General features: G+C 33.7%; 1 long non-coding RNA gene across 1 annotated transcript in view; it reads left to right on the top strand.

The window, feature by feature from the left end:
• Positions 1 to 2,100: 2,100 nt before the first annotated feature.
• Positions 2,101 to 15,272, top strand: part of LOC146996318 (uncharacterized) — a 35,551-nt gene continuing 22,379 nt past the window's right edge. The window contains exon 1 of the long non-coding RNA XR_015041904.1: positions 2,101 to 2,446. This is a non-coding gene — a long non-coding RNA (uncharacterized LOC146996318). The remainder of the gene's footprint in view (positions 2,447 to 15,272) is intronic.

Genomic DNA, 15,272 nt, shown 5'->3' with positions numbered 1-15,272 from the left:
TTCTAGTTGTGCTTACGGCTGGTAGTGGAAATTATGCTCCCCAGCCGCGTGCTTCGCTAAAATTCGAGAATAAGATTTTGGGTGTCAATCTTCTGAATTATTGAGCGAGTTTTCTCTGAAATATATAAAGACTTTTGCTCGGGTCGTGGTAAATGTTGTTTGACATGGATTGATTCGCGAAGGGAAAAGGGGACAGCTACACGTATACTCCCGACCTTATTGCTCTCATCTTAAATTTTGGTAAATGAAAGTCCTCGATGGTGAATGAAAGTGCTTTTGCTGCCAAACTATAAAAGTGTTGTTTGAACTAGTGGTTCAAGGATGGTTTTGCTTCCCCTCCTCTGTTTCTTACTTCTTTTAATGAGAGCTGGCCAGGCCTACCGTTAAAGCCTAGAGCTCTCGTTAACAGTCCAGTGTTATCACGGAAGAAAGTTGACTCTGAGGATGGAAGCTGTGAGCTAGAAGGAAAGCTTCTTGATTGATATGCTGTGTTTTTCTTATCTCCTATTTGAGTATTCTATGTGTTGGGAGGTGAGTCTTTATAGATGATTTACCGGAAGAAAGCTGACTCTGAAAGTGGAAGCTGTGAGCTAGGAGGAATGCCTCTCGATTGACATGATGACGTAGGAGAATACCAGAACAGTATGCCTCTGCTAAATACTTCATCTTGCTTGGCGTTTATCTTCAGCCGAGAGCCTAGCTGCTAGTGCTACTGCTTGTGATCCGATGGTGCCCGTGTACCCTCCTATCGAAAGCTAAGTTTTGTTTTGTCTTTTCCTTTATTCTTCCCCAGTTAAGAAATGGACTGATATCGATTAAGAATTTTGCTTTAAGGTAATTTATAAAAAGAATTTGGCCTAATCGAACTTTAAATTAAATTTTCCTTTTGAAGAATTCGCTTTCCTCCTTTGGTTTTACGGAAGACTTAAGTCTTGGCTGAAGCCCTAATAATTGAGAATAAAAATGTATTCTTTTGTTTTTTCAGAATTAATTATTTTATTAAATTTTCTGAATTAATTGTTTGTGCCACAAGTAAAAGCATACTTAATACCTGAAGGTGTAACAAGAAAGAACTCTAATAACGAATCTTTTTGATCTTTCAGCCTTATGGCTTGTTTGAAAAGTGTTAATTATAACATCTCTGTTAATACTCACTAAAATTATGAGTCAAGTTCATATATAATATTTGCTGGGTAGACAATAGCTATGTAAAATTATGATAAGGACGATTCTGTGATAATTCCATTTTTTGATCTGAGAATATTTAATAAACCAAAATTAATTTGAAGTTTATGCCATGTTTGTATTAGTGAATTGCATTTTATTTTTCTGCCCGATCAACGTCTGTGACGTCTTTACAACGTTGCGACGACGCAAAATATTTGCTGTTGCATCTTGGCAATTTGACGACGTCGCTGAAACGTCATGATATGACCGCTTTTAGATGTGGTCGTTTTAGCAATTTTCTCATAATGCATCAGCGTTATTTTTAGAATGAAAAGAGACTAAATCTGCCCTTTCGAGAATCTGAATTCCGCATAAGATTTACTTTGCAATGTTTGATTACTTTACTCGTCTAAATATATTAATCTAAGGTATCATCTAATGAAATACTTGTATAAATTTAATATAAATACTTTTGAATTAATAAATTTAATTAGTACTAAAATACGTGTTAAATTATTGTTTAAAATTTTGTTAAAATAGTTAATACTTAAAATATTTTTTTTATAAATATTATAGCAAAATATTTCAAAATGAAACTAATCTATAAAGTAAGTAATTAAGTTATGCATACGGAAACATGACTTTATTATTTTTGAAGTAAGGACGAATTTAATTGAATTAATATGGTGACAGAGCTTAAAAATTAATGGAAAAAAAGAAAGAAATATTAACACTTTTCATGGAAAACAACAAAATTAATGGATTTGATAAATTACTAATAAATGTTGGCATAAAAATTAGAGCAACTGTACATTGCTCTTCAACCGATGACATCCCATGTACATTATTTACTTTACTGGGTGCTTAATGGACGTCTCGAGATTTTGCCCGCTTTGGCTAACTGCCAAATTCGAAGTTCAAGTTCGAAGAATTTAACTGCGCAGTTACTTCAAAGCTATACTTTCTAGCTGAGTGGCGAGCAGCGGTAAACGGAACGGAAAGATTCCACCAGTTCTTTCAAGTAATTTAGTAAAGGTACAATATGTAGGGCATTTGAAAAGACTGACTTCACGTGGGAAATTGAATCAAGTAATGACTGATATAAATAATATTGCTTATATTAAAAGTAAATTTCAATAGTACTGTCAGTCAAAGAACGCACTGTGAATCTTCTCATTGTTCTGTCCCTATCTACTTACTTCAACTGCCTTCAACTGCAAGTGAATTTTCATTCCTCTGAGCTCCTGTTTGGAATCCTCTGAATTGAGGAAAAATCATGGTGAGAATGTGGAATTTTTGCTTATTTTTTTTGTGAATGTGTGCTCTACAAGAAGGGCCAAAATTTTGGATACATCATTTAAGAAATATTGAATTCCAAGAGTTATAATGCTAATCGTGAATATAGTTTTGGTGAAATTGTGTTCTGTTTTGGTGCTTTATGTGTTGCGAGTGATTAAAAAATTATATGGTGGTTTGTGCCTCGGTTATAACGTCCTAACTGCTATATTGTATATCATGCATATTAATGGGTTATTGCGTTCATATTGAAAGGTTTGTTCTCAGAATTAATTCATATAAAACCAAAAATAACATACAACAGTAAGGCACTTTCTGATTTTGCTGCAAATGCAATCAGTGCAGAAGCAACAACAATTCAGGCTGTTATGGTATGTTCATTATTTTCAAAATGCAAAGAAATTTTTGGACTGGTACCAGTACTTAATATAACTGCTGAAGATGAATTACATATATGTAACAGCAAGAAGCAGTACATTAAAATTAATAATAATGCCCATTCTATACTATGTTGTCTTTTGTATAGTATGTAGAAACCGTTAATGATTTTAAACAGTGTATGAAATGTATGATCGAAAAAATAGGGTTAAAGAAACATTAGTATCTCTATAAAATATTGCAATTTATAATTATGTGATATTTAATTGTGTAATCTTAAAAAACACTAAATAGTTTTAATTGATTGAAAATTGCACTTTTATTACTTTTCGTTTGGTATCTATTCTTCAAACACTGTGTAATTCGCATTTTTTTAAATATTGCCGTTATTGTATGTTTATTAGATTATCTCAATAAATGAATGTTGGAAATAAGTTTTTATTTTTTATTAAATTTAAGTATTTTCTATTGCCGTTATGTATATTTATTAGTTTATCTCAATAAATGAATGTTGGTAATTAGGTTTTATTTATCTCAATAAATGAATGTTGGAAATTAGGTTTTATTTTTTATTAAATTTAAGTATATTCTATTTTCTTCGCTTACTTTTTATGTACTTGTGATAACAAAGAAATTCATAATGAATAGAAACAAAATGTTTCATCTAGGGCTATTTAACGCACTTAACTTACTATCGTATACTATAGTATTTAAACTATTTCTGTACAGTAACAAAAGGAAATTGATTATAAAAAGTGCATGAAATAATCATTGTAATCTACCACTATTCCAAAATGTAGAAACTAAAAATAAGTAAATACATTAACATATGATCGAAAGAAATGGTGTTAAGAAACATCACTATTACTAATAAATATTGCAATCCATACTTATTGCACTTTTAATTGCTTACTATTTAAAAAAACATAAATAACTTTTTATTAATCGGGAATTTTATTTCTGTTACCTTCCTTCTGATATTTATACTTTCAAACACTACTAGTTCATGTTTTTTTCTTAAATAGTACTGTCATGTATGTTGTTTGTTAGGTTAATACTTTATTTTAGATATGAATATGGGAAGTGTTTTTATTGGTTATTAGATTTAGGTATATTTTTGTATGAAATATTTTTTATCACATTTTTTAACTGCTTTATAGAGTCTTTCATTTGCATATCTTGGAGATATAGAAGTTAATGGTTATATTTTTTGCTATGAAAGGCGAATAAATTATACTTGAGTTCAGGTAAAATACTGATTAAGTTACCTTAAGAACCGCCTCCTAATTTATCATGACAGGGGCAATTTATGTCTCTGAGATTAAACAGAAATAAATGTGATAATGCTGTTATTTTAAGAAACTCTCTTTTTTTTGCACACATATAGCTTTACTTTTATTTATGTCTAATTGAGTTTTATTTATTTAAAATCTGCTATTTATGTTATATATTTATAATAACCATTTTCATAATTACTCTCACTTAAGGTAAAAAAAATGCTGAAATCTTAAATAATAACTTAGAATTTAAGTTACTTAAAAATATAGTTTAAAGTACTGAGAATAATTCAGGCTATTATTAATTATGCATATTTAGTCTAAAGAGAAAATATTGTGTTATATTCTGGTTTTCAGGAAATGATAACATATTTAAACTTTAGATAAATACAAGGAATAAAAAATTTAAAAAAAGAAGTAAAATATATTAATTATTAAGCTTATTTTTCTGCATAGATCAATATGTAACACAAGGACATAATAACGACATTTTCACAACTGTTGCAAAAAGGTGGAATTTGGCGAACATTTAGGCGTCTTTAAGACGTCGTGATACGATGCTTTCACAGCCAAAATATCACCTTCAAAAGACGCAATAACGACGTCTATGCGATAAAAACCTCATCTGCAAAGACGTAATAAAGACGCCTTTGCAACGGTTGCAAAGCAGTGGATGTTCGCGGACATCTGGGCGTCTTAAAGAGACATATTGCAATGTTTTTGCAACGACATCCACGACGAGTTTGCAGCGTCGTTAAGACGTTGCTGTGCTACTTGGGAATATCCCCATTTAATTATAATCACACATATATTGAATTAATTAGCCTTTAAGAGTTTATTTCAGAAATTGCTAGTTTAGTTAGCATAAGGTTTATTAAGTTATTTAACTTATTCACGGCTTCACCAAATAATATTGTGGGACTCAAAACCCACAATATTACATTGGTGCCGTTTGTTAGCTACGGTTTCACTGTCCATTCTGTGTCGTTATTTTATTAAGACAAAGCGCTAGAAACTGAACAATATATTTAGAAGGATTTCAGAACGGAAACAGTTTGACCTTTATATAAAGGACAGAGCTTTAATCGCAACCTCCGTCATTCACTAAAATATGTTTTCGAAAGTAATAGTGGTTAATACAATGATCAAGTCCGTAAGCTCTTTCTAGAATGAAGTACATGAATGTCTTAGAGCAGAAGGTTTTCGAATGATTAGCTGTTAATGTATTATGACAAAATACTAGAATTTTACCCCTTTTGAAGGAACCATGTTTTTATTGAGAACTGTGTAAGTAAACATTGCTCGTAATTACCATGCTTACGAAAAAAACACACAAACAAACTCGACTTTCAGGAGAAAAGGTCTAACATTCCCATAGTTTGTAGGTTATTTGGAAGCAAGAGTCGTGAAAAATGAACAATCGACCTCTCGAATACACGCGGATTGTGCTAACCTTCACAGCAGGAAGGTCTATAGAAGAGAGAGTGAAAATACCTTATAAGTTTACGGTACTCAATCATTGGTGGAGTTAAATATTTAATTGAAGAATATCAAAGAAAGTATTAAGACACAATAACACGCCGAATAAATACTAATTCAGAAGTCAAACAACAAAAATCAGCGTTAATTTACAAAATTTTCACAGGACTAGTTTCGATGGTTTTACCGAACCATCATCTTCAGCTGCAAAACCGCAAATGAACAAGATAGGAAAAAATGTTTAGATAAGGTAAGAAAGCCTGGACAAGAATAAGCAAGTGGCGCCATCTGTTGGCGAAACCAGAACTAAAACATAATTTCTCTAAAAGCCGAAGGCAAATTTGGATTGGAATTAGGATCGTTAACTAGAACAGAAAGATTTTTATGAATGTGAAATGCCTCTAGAAAATCCAGTTCTCCAATGGAAGATGTTTTTTGAATAATTTTGGCAGCAGAAAAATTGAAAGTGTGATTTTCGGACCAACAATGTTGAGCAACAGAAGACTTCTGTGTTTCCTTTTTTCTAACATATGCCTCATGTTCTTTGACGCGAAATTTTAAGGCTCTCTTAGTTTGGCCAATGTAAATTAAACCGCACTGGCAAGGAATCCTATAAATACCCCAGGAATTCATATCCGGAATGGGGTCCTTGAGTATAGAAGTTGGAATTTTATTGATGGGAGAGTAAACAACCCGAAAGTTAAATTTCTGCAAAATATGTGCAACTTTATAGCTAATTGATGGAAAGAAGGGAATGACAACAGAATTTTTATAATCTCCTAAAATAAGAGTGTGGCTTTTAGTGTGTTGAGATGAGAATTTTTTAACTGCTTGATTAATAATGTTGGGTGAAAAGCCCCTGTCAATAGCTATTGCTTTTAAATAATTTAGTTCTTCATCAAGGGCTAGTTTGGAGGAGCAAACTTGAAGAGCACGGAAAACGTAGGAATAAAATGAAGCTAACTTTTGTTTAGTCGGATGACATGATTTAAAGTGTGGTGGAAGGCAAACCGATGAAGGTTTACGGTAAACTGTAGTACTGAAGTTGGATGTGTTACGTGTGACCAGAATGTCGAGAAACGGAAGAGAATTGCAAGTCTCAAGTTCAAAAGTGAACTGAATAGCAGGATCAATAGAATTCATTGTTGAAAGAACTCTATTTAAATCATCTTTATTACCTTCAAACAGGGTAAAAGCATCGTCTACGTAGTCATATAGTTCTGTTGCTACCTATTGCTCAAATGTAGCACTGGGCGCAACATTAATATCATTAGCCTAGCCCTAGTGAGGCCGGCTGAGTATTATCAGCCAAATTTAAATTTTGTCTAATTTATAAACATGATAACAGTGATTCTATACTACTTTTTTATTGTCAGACATACGTTAAGTCGTAGGCTCGAACTCATATTACATGCGCCCCATATACACAATCTGAACACAGCTGATTGTGTTGTTTCTTATGCTTACTTGTCTGACGTAGTCAGCTCAAACCCACGGAATTACTCGTGGCAAGGATCGCTAGATTACGCCTGTCGTTGGCAAGAGCCTTGAGAACCTAACAGGTGACAGTGCGATTTGTCTCAACTCCATCCCCATTTTTGATGGAGAGAACCCCCGGGAGACGGGTCCGAGGATCTCCTTCCCATCTTCCCTTCCACAGAACCACGCTAGAGGACTTTCGGCTTGTCGCATATTTAAACTGCCGCCATGCCGCACCGACACTATACATTTATAAACATCCATGCCTTCTCCGGGATTCGAGCCCGGCAGTCAGCGACGCTAGCCACTATACCGGTTGGGCAACCCGCAGCTGATTGTTGTAAGAGTAAAGAATAGAAATGGGTCATACAAGTAAAAAGATTTTATTTCTTAAAAACAAATTTTATTTACTAAATATTTATCAAAATATGCACAAACAGTAACAACAATGGCACGGAAAAAAGCATTCATTTAAACTTGCATTTTCAATTTAAAACGTAAAGGCTGATATCTGTAAGAAACTTCTGTTTGTTATACTTTATAATTGAATTCAAAGATCTTCACAGCTTAATATAAAAAAATCAGTCTGCCATTCATTTTAAAGAATTCTACTATGAATTTATCAGTGTACAACTTACTTAAATTGAAATAAACGAATTACGAAATGTTTTGAAGTGTACCAAAATTTGAGAATAAATAATAACAACATATTCTCTTTATTTTATTTATTAATTTAAGAGTCAAACAGAAAATACGTATATTTTAATGTAAATAATTATACAGTGCTTTATTTCTGACTACAATGTTCAGCTAGAACACGTTTCGTGATGGTGTTTTGATTTTGATAGAGTGTGTAAACTTGGATAAATAGTTTTCGAATCTGTCTTCATCCAATAATGTGCCATAGCTCCATAGCTCCGTTTGATTGTTTTCTTAAGCTTGTTCATTTTCAAACTGCTGAATAAGCTTCTCATATGTTTACATATTTCATATATATATATAAGGGTTTTTCAGAAACTATAGTCCGAATCGCCGTAGCTAATCGAATATCGCGCGAATATTGAAATGTGCATGCGTATTAACTTCCAGCACACCTTGCTGCTCAAACGACGCCATTTGCATTGGTATTGAGTGTGTTGTGTACAGTGTCAGTTCAAAATGTTTAAAACAATTGATCAGCACGCCGACTGTGAAATACGGTCAGTTATTCTGTTTTTGACAGTAAGGAACGTTTCAGCAGTGGAAATTTATCGGAAAATAAGCGACGTGTATTGTCCTATGCGGTAAGTGGTAGCAAAGTGTGTAAGTGTGTGAGAGCTTTCAAATGCGGACTGGGAAATGCCCATAAGGAACCGGGATCAGCCTACCATCAGTGATCAAAGAAGATTTTGTCAGTGCCGTAGACGAAAGATTCTTGAAAACCTGAAATTCACAATTTGAGCTTTAGCATTGAAATTTCCGAATGTGGTTAGGACAACTTTGCACAAAATTGTCTCTAAAAATTTGCAATTTCACAAACTGCGCACACGTTGGATTCCCAGATTGCTTACACCAAATGCAAAGAAGGGCTTGTGCTCTTGCTTATTTGGTCCGATATCATAAGAAAGGTGATGAATTGTCAGAAAGGATTGCCACAGCGATTCTAGTTGTGGGTTTCTCACATGACCCCAAAGTCTTCGTCAGTCAATGGAATGGCGTCGCACAGCATCACTAGTTTCGGATGGGAACAGATTGACTGTCCACCATACAGTACAGACTTGGCCCCGGAAGAGTTTCACTTGTTCTGCTACCTAAAGCAATTTCTCAGTAACAAGCGCAGTTCAATAGTGGTTATCCTCACAGGCGGTAGACGTCTATAACTTAGACTTACAAAAGTTTGCAGAACGTTATCACAAATGTTTAAACAAATATGAAAACTATGTAGAAAAAGAGAGAAGCATATAAAGAATTAAATAAAAAAGTTTAAAAAAAACCGTGATAGTTTATGTCTTATAAGAACTCAAACGTTACTTTCTGAATAATATACACATTAAAATCCAAAACAAAACGGCAAGCAGGGAGATTAATCCTAATGCAAATTTCTTAGCTGAGGGTATTTATTTTCACAACTACAATCAAAGTTAATAAAATCGGAATCTTTAAGTCCTTGAATAAGATTTATAATACAGTGTAAATTAATTAGCTTGTAGGGTTTATATTTATTTTAACTAACATTTATTTTAAGCTATCTTTCCTGTCAAGCCTTTACTTTCCCCTAGAATTGCCAATGCCAGAGTATATAAATCGTAGTAGAACGCGCGGAGTATTCAAATTTTAGCAGAAGTAATTGAGTTTAAATGGAAGGGAAGCGAGAATGTAAGTGTGCTTCTTGAATCACGAGAGGAAAGGTTGCTCGGTAGAAAGTTTAAGAACCGCGCGTTTCGGCCTGTGTGCCTATTTCGACAGTTCGTTGAATCTTTCAAATTCTTAATCAGAAAGTTTGCTGAATCTCAGCTGTATCTTAGAACGCGGTTAAGATAGTTAGTGACTTCGCTAGTTATTCATCCTGTCATTTATTTTTAGATGTACTTTTCTATTTTTGTTTAACCGCCGGGTCGGCGTAGTTTGTGAGCGTCAAGTGAACGCAACTGTGATTTCTAAAGTGAAGTAAAAAGGGAGTTAAACCCTTCTTAAGAGTCTGTGTAATTTCCAGTTCATAGCAGTCACTACTATTATTGCTGACAAGTTGGGGCCTCCCAACATCACATTGGCGCCCGAACACCTTACGAACTGAAATGGCCGAAAACTGGATGGAAGCTCCTATACAAATCCAACAACAAGAAATGGCTAACCAATTAGAAAGATTTGGATACCTGGTCCAGACGATGAGAGCATCGATCAAGCCAAACGTCAATTTCGACGGAAAAGATACGGTGGCGATATTTTTAGAAGGCCTAGAAAATCATTTCCAGCTATACCCTGTGCCTGAAAGCAACGGCTGCACTAAGCGGACAGGCCTCACTATGGTGGAAGAATATAAGGAAATTTTTATTAGGGGAATTCGGAGGCAAACATATACCTTTGAAAATTTCAAAATATCATTATTAAAGGCCTTTCCCATAGTGCAATAAGAAGTAGAGAAGTGAAATAAAAAGGGAGTTAAACTCTTCTTAAGAGTCTGTGTAATTTCCAGTTCATAGCAGTCACTACTACTATTGCTGACAAGTTGGGGCCTCCCAACATCACAAGCTTAATTTAAAAAAAAAATTCTAGAGGGATAGTTGCGTGCATTCGTTTTAAAGGCAATGAAAATAGCATAAAACGGAAGCCCAAATTATTAAATTCAATATGGTACTCTTTAAATTCTTGTCGTAATGAGGCTATGCTTCTTGCATATTTTTAAGATCTTCATTTTAAGTAATAGGGCAAGATTTTAGATATAGGAAATGCACGAAATATTTTAATTCGTGTTTCCCTCAACTGAAATTTTACTTAAACATTAAGCCCACCAGCGGCCGAGCGGTAAAGTCGCTGATCACTGGTAGTTCGGTCCGAGGTTCGAATCCAGTGAACGGGCTGGCTGCATGGGCGTTTTCGTGGTTTTCCCCATGTGTAACATGTATACGAGCCAGTTCCCCTTAGAAAGTCCTCCACGAAGGCCACCCTTCCCTTAGGTAGATAGCCCTAGTGTGCTTTGCCAAAATTAAATAAACCAAACCAAATACTTAAGCATTACGTACATGTCAGTGATAAATATATTCGTTCCCTGCAGAGTTTTAGTGACAAAAACTGAACTTGAGAATATTATTGCTAACAAAAAATTTATGGTAACTGAATTCGCGGGCTGTGTAAAATTGCTTCTGAGGCTGGATTCAGCCCCTGAACCGTCAATTTGAAACCTCAGTCTTAAAACAATTGATATTCGATCTCGATTATTTTGTGTTGACCAAGCATTCATGTAGATTGAAGTGTGTTTTCAGAAAGCATAAATATAATACAAATCTTAAAAAAAATGAGCAATAAATATTACAAAATGAGTTATAAAAATGAAACCAAAAATTCCTCAAAAATGAATGATCATGTACAACTGAAAATACGATTAAATTTAACTCACAGTTTCATGAGATGTAATAGATATTTGCTTTAGATATATCTAAAGAAGCTTATAATATTTCTGAGATGCATCAGATTTCAACTGCAATTAACATGTGAATTTTATGAATTTACGTATTCTGTATAACTAAAGATTTTTAATTATTCAATTGCCTCTTCTCGAAATGACATACTGTTCATCACATAAATTAATTTAACGGGATAGAAAATATTAACAAAGACTTTTAGACAAAATTAACTTAAATTACAAAGCTACTAAATAGGAAAGTGAAGTAACTGTATTTCAAGCACTTAACTTTCAGTACATGAATCTTCCCATTAGAGTTGAGTAATTTGATAAATGTGCGATATGGAATTTCGTTCCATGTTGTTTTGAATAATAGCTATGTTCAGAAGGAAACTGGAATAGTTTCAGCAAATGAGAAATGTAATAGGCGCATGCGCAGGGACTAGACTCATTAAGGTCACTTTGCTGTGTTCTTGCATTACAACTTAAAGCATGGTAATTATTTTGATCCAACGTTGTGGACGTGTTGAACGAAATTTTGATTGTTGTTCAATCTTTTCAATGGATCGTTTCTCAGGAGAGTAAATAAGTTAAGCAAACACTTCAGAATTTTTTTCTTAATTGTCATTATGCAATATTATTAAATATGAATTTATACTTGTAGAGTTCCCCTTAGTTCACTAAACAGTTATTTTAATATTGAATTCTCTTCTGAATTCTCTTATTTTCCCCACGCATTTCCTCGCCAGAATGCAGATTAAGTAGTATTTAGTCCTGCAGTTGTTAGTAGCGGCTATGCATTCTGACCTTGTCGTTAGTATACCGCCGGTGTAGGTTGCTGAGTTAGTCTGTTAGATTAAATTAAATTGTGTAGTCTAGCACTAAATCTTATTTCTTTAATTTTTTTGTGAAATTATCTTTTAAGTTCTCACCGCAAGTAGTCGGTGCTATTGCAAGCACGAAGTCCGTGCCTTTCTGTTAAAGGGTTTTGCTTAATGAAAAGGGCTTTTTACACCCTTTCCCTGTAATATCATTTTCTTGCTTGTCCGAGAAGTCGCCAGGTTGAACTTTGAAATCTAGTCACATTACACTATAGCTAAAAAGATAAAATCTTATAACTGGCGTTCGAAAAAATCATCAACGTCGGCTGCTGTAAACCCAATGGAAGGGTTTGGCTTCCTGGTAGACACAATGTGAACGTTCAAGAAACCCGCTGTGACATTCGGTGACAAAAACTGTGAATCCTCAACGTCGCAGATCCCACCGGCTGCTGTAAGTCCAATTGAATTGTTTGGCTTCCTAGTAGACACAATGCGGACCTCCAAGAAACACGTTGTGACATTCGGTGGCAGAAATTTAAATCATTAATTGTCTGTACCAAAATTATCCAGATACCAAAAGCCCGATACCAAAATTATCCAGATTATTTTGCCCCGACTATTGCCCGAGATTCAATACTTTGAAAATCGAATTGAGAAACCCCCGCGAGTTGGAGCATTTGTTTGAGATAGCGATTAAATTTGAAACATGGAGGGTAGCTGAAAGTACACGTTCAGTATGTTACAGCTAAAGAAAGAACGGACAGCCTCGTAAAGTTTAACAGTGGGAAAAAATTTCAAGATAGTGAAAAAAATTTCGGCGGTCTCGAAAATAGGCAGTATGATGCTAAACAAGGGTGGAAAAGCAGCAGTTAAACTCATCCGTAATGCTGAAGAAAGGAGGGTGCAGTCACCTCGCTCCCTTAAAAATTCCTCTAAACTGCGTTAAAACACGGTGGAAATAAAACATTTGGCCTTACCAGTTTTTTGACCAGTCGTATTTGACTAAATAACCAGGCAACAGAGGCCTTGTTGTACACAGGGGCACAAGCGAATTTTATTTTTGAAAATTTATAGAAAAGACAAATCCTAGCAAACTACCTGTGAAGTTTACGCCTAAACATCCCATTTTAACTGTTAAACATAATGCCAGCCTAATATAAGAACCGACCCATCACAGTGAAATAAACAGAAAGTGACATTCAGTCTATGATTTTGTTGAGGCAGCTGCACATTCAGCTTCTTTAATTTTTTATGGATGAGTTGAGGCCTAAGGAATAGCAGAGACATCAATAAAACTGGGAAAGATTCAAATTGCAGGGAAGTAGAAGTGAAGAAATTTTATTAGGCATTTTAATGTTAAAATTTCTATGTATTCATATTGGAACGTAGGTCCTTTTAAAGGAATAATAGTATCGAAATTACATGCAGTTGATCCATAACTGATTTTAATTTGTTATATCCTTATTGTAACCTCGTACTACGTAAATTAAATTATTCGCATAATGCTCCCTCTCGGATTTTTTAGACTACAGTTAGTAAAAAAAAGAGGGTAATATAAGCTAGGAAATGCAAAATTTTCATTTGTTTAATCTTCCATTCAAAACTCAATTGCAGTATAATATATACTATATATATATAAACATTTTGTAAATTAAGTTATTAAACTGTGCACCATAATAGCTCTAGCAAAGGCTACTGAAGAGTAGTATACATTTAAATATAACTTCAAATATTCTACTTATACCTTTCTGTTTTAGAGATTTTACACAGAAATTTTCAAACTTTGACGAATTCGTTTTATACTGACAATGTGAATTAATTTCATTCACTGTGATAGCTATGTACAGATGAAAACTTGCTTTCTTTATTATATTACAACTTCTTTTGGGATTATAGTAATCCAGTCTTAATAAACGAAATTCTCAAAAACAATGAAGAGCATTTGCCATTTTTACTTCAATAAATCTGTTTACTATTAGTATATACCTTTAAGTGTCATATCAAAAAGCACTAATGCTCAAAAACTGAGGTCGATCTATATATGCAATTATATTTGAAAACGCTGACACTGAAAATAAACTGAAAATAATAGTCTTATTCTGTGTGTTCTTGTTTGACTGGTGTAATAAACTCAAAAAGTTGAGACATCCCCATCTTTACATTGCAAAACAAAGCAAAACAACGAAACATTAATTTTCTATTTTAGTTTTATGTTGTCAAAAATGATGCCTTTGGGAGACGAAGAATTATTTTATTTTATTTTTTAAATATTAAGAAGTGTCTCAAAAGTAATCTTCCAGGAAATGAAGTTCTACTTATTCGAGAACTTCGAAAAACAGAATTTAAAGTTACAGAAACATGTCTCAGTATGCTAGACAGAGTAAATATTAGTATACTGAAGCGTTAAATGTTGAAAACGATGAAATAATGCATGCTTTATTTTTTATACCATGAAATTATAGCTTATGAAGAATTGGAGCGTAAGAATATGTTGAAATAATTTTTTTTACAAGAAAAATACTAGGCTAAGGAATTATATATATATATATATAAATACAGCAGAGAACAAATGCTTTTAGAAAATACTTTGACTTACGTCAAGTTTGTAGCAAGCGTACATGTTAGTATTCTTGTCTACAGCCGCTCACTTTGAGTTTGTAATTTTCAGTACATTAATTTATTATTTTTAGTTCTAATTCATGCCCTAATAATCGCAATAGGTATATTTTTCGTAACTGGAAAATTGCTACAAGAAAGCACTCTCTATATAGCAGATATTCATAAGAAGACTCGATTGGATTTTATGCTAATGTACAATTATCTTAAATATACCTAAAAATAACGATATTCCATAAAATTACCAATCGATGTAATCTATTTTTGCAAATAGGGTGTGTGAAACGCAAGCCTAATTTAGCATTATCAAATCAAAAATGATCAGATGGTTTCTGATAGGCTGTTGTGTCAACTGACGATGTGTTAAGCGTTTGCGCAAATCGAATATGTGTGAATTTCTGCAACAGAGCGATTGATTTCAAAATGTAAGGACACAAAGCGGTAAGTTAAAAATATCATATCGAAGAATCTGTGAAGTTGCGAATCATCGGTGGTTTAGACTCAGAGAGACAATCATGGAATCAGTTAGATGTATTAATATTTCAGCCGCCCAGAAGGTATAGTGGTTAAAGAACCCTACTGCGATACTGTAGGGTCCGGGTTCGAACCAAGGAGAAGGCATGGATATTTGTAAATTTATAGTATCTTTGTGGCATGGGA

This window comes from Stegodyphus dumicola, chromosome 7 (assembly GCF_044657685.1).
Source record: "Stegodyphus dumicola isolate Sdum_Otavi_A_Nest chromosome 7, ASM4465768v1".
NCBI lineage: Eukaryota > Metazoa > Arthropoda > Arachnida > Araneae > Eresidae > Stegodyphus > Stegodyphus dumicola.
This window is presented reverse-complemented; position numbering and strand designations above follow the sequence as displayed.